Source organism: Strix uralensis, chromosome 4 (assembly GCF_047716275.1).
Source record: "Strix uralensis isolate ZFMK-TIS-50842 chromosome 4, bStrUra1, whole genome shotgun sequence".
Lineage (NCBI taxonomy): Eukaryota > Metazoa > Chordata > Aves > Strigiformes > Strigidae > Strix > Strix uralensis.
In genome coordinates, this window is record NC_133975.1 from 115,862,790 (window position 1) to 115,868,789 (window position 6,000).

At 46.7% G+C, this 6,000-nt stretch overlaps 1 protein-coding gene across 4 annotated transcripts in view; it reads right to left on the reverse strand.

The window, feature by feature from the left end:
* The window catches only part of BTBD7 (BTB domain containing 7), a 51,429-nt gene extending 46,412 nt beyond the window's left edge, over window positions 1–5,017 (reverse strand). For all 4 annotated transcript variants that reach the window (XR_012628945.1, XM_074868653.1, XM_074868654.1 and 1 more), the window contains exon 1: window positions 4,975–5,017. The gene's annotated coding sequence lies outside the window, so the exon portion shown is untranslated. The remainder of the gene's footprint in view (window positions 1–4,974) is intronic.
* Between the last annotated feature and the right edge of the window lie 983 nt (window positions 5,018–6,000).

Sequence of the window (6,000 nt, forward strand, 5' to 3'; positions counted from 1 at the left end):
AATAGATCTTGGACAAGGCTTCCAAATTAGAGAGGGACCTTGCACACCATTAGCTAGCTTCATCTATCTCTAAAGCACTTCCCACTAGGTAACACTGAAGATTTGAAGTGATGAAGAATACCAGGAAGAAGAGATTCATCTTAAAAGCTGCAAGTTAGCATACTGAAATAATCCTGTATCAAAGAGAGCAGAGTAGAAATAAAAAGGTTCTTTAAGAAGATGGGGAATGGTAGTAACAGCAGCACTAAAAAGAGTTTCTAAAAAAATAAATTCTACCCTTTACAATTTATTATAGTGCACTAAAAACAGGATATGATAGCTAAGAGAAGCAAAGATGGACAGAAAATAAATTCAGTCTTTCCAATACAGGAAGAACTGATCATATAACAAAGTTTGAGTGTCATACAGAACACACAGTATAACCACTGAATTCAGACAAGATTTGAGGACAAAGAACAAATAGGATTTACAAAATTATCGGACATTTATACAGAGAACAGCTAATGTTAGAATGTCAAGTTTGAAAAATAAAGCAACTTCTCTAGAAGATACTTCTGAAACTTAGAACCTGATTCAGGAAGGTGTTACCCTCAAATGTTACACCTCACACCTTACTGCAAGTTGTTTCTTAATCAGTTTTGACTGCTGTTAATTTTTTTTGCGTGTCTTATCACTCTGATATAACACGGTAATTCCTATTTTACATTTAGAGAAATAATTTAACCCACTGATGACAGAAAATCCCCAACAGGCTGAACATGTGTCTGCAAGCCCATCAGTTGTTAAAGTACACATTCAGTAGTGTTTGGTGTAACCTTGCACAACACTTACACCCAGTAGAGCAATCAAATCAGATTTAAATTTAACGAAGTATATAGTTATGTATGCACTTCAACCCCACCCTTTGAGCAACACAGTCCCACCTCCAAATCCTCATTACCTACCTGACCTTGCCCCTATACTGTGCCAGCAAACAAACTTTCCACAGCAATGTGATGACCCAGATCAGGGACCTGATCTGAAGTTATTTTGTGTTTTAGTAGTTTATTTTTCAGACAGATCAGTTTCCTGCAATGTTTCAGAGTGAAACCATGTAAACAGCTCTACCAATGCAGCTGAAGAGACTGTGCAGGAAGCAGGAAAAAGCAGCTGTGGACTCCCAAGTGTTCAAGGCAATTTTGTCACTAAGCATCTATCAAGAACCTCATGGGCATCGTTACAGAGCAAGAAAGCTATCTGCTATAGTCCCAAGGACAGAGAAATGAGACTTCAGATCTCCTTTAGTTTCAGGTGAACATCTGACATCATCTGATGTCTTTGCTTGAACACTGGAAACTAAAGCACCACAGACAGAGTAAGATGAGAACAAAATGCTAAAACTTTACAGAACTTGAGGCAGCAAGGTATGAAATAAGTGGTGCATACACCATCACTGATATTCAACTCCTTCCTAACAATTTTTCCTCTTGGCCATTTCTTCTCTTCCCAACACACAATTTTCACTGTTTCTACCTAAAACACACAAGGATTTCAGATCTCCTAGCATCCATTCATTATACAGAAGGTATCATTACAATTGGCATCCTTCTCGGGAGACATGCAGGAAAGACTGGATAGGCACAAAACGCAAGACTAGCATCAAACTTTACATCTACAGTCCCTTCTTGTTATAGCTCAGGCATACCAGTAAGCCAACATACGAAAGAGCATTCTAAAAATCCACAATAGCTTCTGTCCAAAGATTTAAAGATACACTGACAAGCCTTATTCTTCAAAGAACCTGGGTAATGAGACAGATCAGTAACTACACGACTCACTGGAAGCTCATCTAACACACACATGAACTAGGATTCCCAGTCTCCACTATATGCACCATAAAGTTTGTGCATCAGTTTCCCAGACTTGCATGAAAAAACAGTACAAGCCATTGATCTGTTGACAGAAATCAAAACTCACGTAAATAAGTTCAGAAAAACCCAAAACATTTAGCATTAAGACTGAAACTCGCAGTTTTATATAAAAATTTGCTGTAGGAGCAGTCAGATTCTTATTAGTGTTATTAAGAACATAGTTATTTCTTCTTAAGAGCAATCTCACAATTTAGCTACATGAAGTCCATGCCAGATGTCCACAGGATGTTTTGATTCATCCTGTTTTTTGTCTCTGAAAGGCAGCCAGCCACAACTATCTTGGTCATCACTGTGCAGCCAAGACATTGGAATACACTTCCCTTTCCTTGTACATGCTCTGGTATATCAAAACCAAACTAGCATCAGGGTCAGAGGAGGGGCAGGGCTAGTGTCACACCTCCTCCTATGGTCAGGTGCAGGACCACAAGATACCACAACGCCACTGCAGCCTGCAAAGCGGGACAGAAGAAGGCATCGTCAAAGCCTAGAATTCATCCTCTACAAGCCTCTAAATTAATTGTCACCAGTGACAGTTGTAAACTTGACATCATGTATGCAGTAATTTGAAAGGCTACTTTCAAAATGAAGACTCAATATTTTGTTAGTCTATTCATCAAGCTCTGTTAGCCTCTCTGAACTAAATTCAAATAGCTGGCTGCAAAGACAGCATATTCTACTATAATTTAAGAATGAGCAACATACCTTCACAACTTAGACAAGCTTGAAAACCAAGAGGGGAGAAGAAAATCTTTAAAAAAAAAAATCACTATGACAAGTCCATGCAAGTCTTCCGAGAAAGCTTATAAAAATAATTCTGTTCTTTCATGTATGACTCTTTGCAAATCAGTCAATGCCAGCTATAAGCATTACACCACTACTGTATCTATGACTCAGCAAGGGAATCTGGACATATGAAGAAAACTCACTTACATTCGTAAGAGGCAAGGTTTTAAAAAAAAGCCAGCAATTACAACAATGCCACAGAAAATGATCCAAGACGACTCACACCTGTGCTCCTTGTATGTTTAAACATACAAAATTAAATTAGAATGTCAAACCAACTTATATATTGGCTAAAGTTTGAAAGCAAGTAAAACAATGCTTAGTGCAGCTGAGCCAAAATACAAAGGATTCAATACCTTTTTTATCTCCAAAGAAGAAACAAACACTGGCTGTGTATTCTACACAAAACACTGAATTCAGTTTACAAGATTACCTGTATGTAGTCCAACTACGCAAGTCTAACTTCAAATCTGAACAAAAAACAGAGAGCAATCTGCAGCTTTATGTTGTAACTTAAGATACAAGCTTTATTCACTAAGAGAGTCATCAGAGGTTTACATACAAGCATGAACAGATAGTAATGTTTACACAACATTATTTGACACAGCCAAGTAGCAAGTACTCCAATGGCTCAATTATGCTTTGGTTCATCAACTAAGAGTAGTTAGAATTAAATTACTCCAACAAGGGAGAAAACATCACAAGCCATACCTTTCCAATACACTATCTTCATCGAGATATTCTACAAAATAAGCACTCAGACCTTGCCTTTTAAACACCACAGTCCACAGAGTCTGTACATTACTAAAGCACACTTGTTCCACATCCTCAAAAATAATCTCTACAGAATTAATTTTGTTATGCTGGCAGCAGACTCTTAGTTGACAACGGGAGGAGGGGAGAAAGAAGGAAGAAATATTTTCCTTGATTTCTTAAGCAAAAGGTTCAAATAGAGAGGGATCTAAACTCATTGGATCTAAAAAGGTATTCCCTTTCCTGCACCTCCCTGTGTAAAGAAGCATACTAATACAACTAGGATGAAAGTGGTCCACAGTTTACATTTGATACAATAAAGGAGAATTAGAAGACTAAACCTCTTTAACATCTTGTAGACAAAGAGGGCTTCTCAGTGCCTAAAAAAAAAAGCTATGAGTACTAAAAATTTTGCATCTGAGTTTCTATTTTCATCTCCTCCATTTCTAAATGAAAACAGAGCATGCAATATGTGGCAAAACCTGAGGTGACCACATCCCAGTGGTGTATCTGCCAAACACTGTAAATTTGTGTATTATGTTACACTGGTTTGGAGCAAAGCCTCAAGCGATGCTACATTCCCTAAGCTAAATTCTCAGCAGAAAAAAGTATCATTGTATCAACACGTATTTTATTATCTTACTATCATATTTTATGCTAGCACTTGACATGTGTGACATCTTTCAACCAACGGCCTCAAATGGGATGGCAGGGGAGAGCAAGTAGAAGCACAAACCAACAGCAAAGCACTATCCCACCAGCAGCAGGAATATTCCAGAGGCACAAGCACACACATCATCTACAAAGCTCTCCAAGTTTCTCCAGGAACACCACAGTAACACCTATATGGAGAGCTGCAAGCCGAAACCCCGCATCCCAGGGCGGCAGCAAACTCACGGCCCCAGGGACGGGCTGAACGGCCGAGCGCTCAAGCGGGAGCCCCGCAGCCCAGCCCAGTCGCTCCCGCACCGGCCAGACCCAAGGGATGCACCGCAGCAGCGGGAACACAAGCCCCGCACCGGCTCCTGCGTGAGGCGACTCCAACAAGCCCCGGAGGGCTCCGCGGGGAGCGACGCCGGAGGGCCACACCGCCCCGGGGAGGGGGCGTCAAGGCAGGACCCAACGGCGAGAAGAGGCAGAGGCGAGGCCGCTGCCGGTGCTCCGGACCGGGAACTCCTGCGGGCTGGGCCCGGCCGCCCCCGGGAGCGGCCCGAGGAGAAGGGCCGCTCCCCGCGGCGGGAGGCCTTGTGGGGCGGCGGGGGCCTGCACCCCAGCCCCGCCGGAGCAGCGGAGCCAGCAGCGGAGCCGCGGGCTGGGAGCGACGAGGCGGGCGCGGGAGGAGCCTGCCCGCAGCCGGCGCGGGGCACTGCCGGCCCGGCGGGGCGCACACCCGGCCCCAGCTCAGGGAAACCCGCCGCGGGGGCGTCGGCGGTCTCGCCCCCTCCCACTCCCACTCGCCGCCGTAACACCGAACCCGGCCCCCCTCCCCCAGCCCGCGCTCCCCGCGCGTCTCCCCGCGAGGCCTCACCTCCGGCAGCCGCTCGCCGCCGCCATCCTCCCCGCTCAGCACAACCCCCTCCCTCCCGGCCCCGCTCCGGCCGCCGCCATTTTGATCCAGAGCCCCAGCCTCGGCCGGGCAGGGGGAGCGGGCACGCGCCTGCGCAGAGGCGCTGCGGCGCCCGGGCCACGTGGTCCGCGGGGAGGGGCGGGGCGGGGCGCGGGGGTCCCGCCCCCAGGGGGCGGGGCGGGGCGGGCTGCGCCCGAGGGGGCGGCCGACATGGGGGGTGGGCGTGGGGTCCCCTGTGGCGGGTGGTGGGTCTGGGTGGCCCCGCCGCCCTTCGGTACCTTCCTCTGTCACAGCCGTGGCGTGGGAGGAGGGAAGAGGGGCGGCGGCGTGTGATGGCACCCGTGCCAAAGAGGAGCCCACGACTCGGGGTGGGGGGCCCTCGGCAGAGCGACCAGAAGGCGTTACTTAGCCTTCCCGGTTTCACAGAATCACAGAATCACAGAATCATCAAGGTTGGAAAGGACCTTGAAGATCATCTAGTCCAACCAGTAACCTAGGACTGACAGTTCCCAACTACACCATATCTCTCAACACTATGTCAACCCTACTCTTAAACACCTCCAGGGATGGGGGCTCCACCACCTCCCTGGGCAGCCCATTCCAACACCTAACAACCCGTTCTGTAAAGAAATGCTTCCTAATATCCAGTCTAAACCTTCCCTGGCACAGCTTGAGGCCATTCCCTCTTGTTGTATCACTTATTACTTGGTTAAAGAGACTCATCCCCAGCTCTCTGCAACCTCCTTTCAGGTAGTTGTAGAGGGCAATGAGGTCTCCCCTCAGCCTCCTCTTCTCCAGACTAAACAACCCCAGTTCCCTCAGCCGCTCCTCGTACGACATGTGCTCCAGACCCTTCACCAGCTTCGTTGCCCTTCTCTGGACACGCTCGAGTCATTCAATGTCCTTTTTGTAGTGAGGGGCCCAAAACTGAACACAGTAATCGAGGTGCGGCCTCACCAGTGCCGAGTACAGGGGCAGGATCATTTC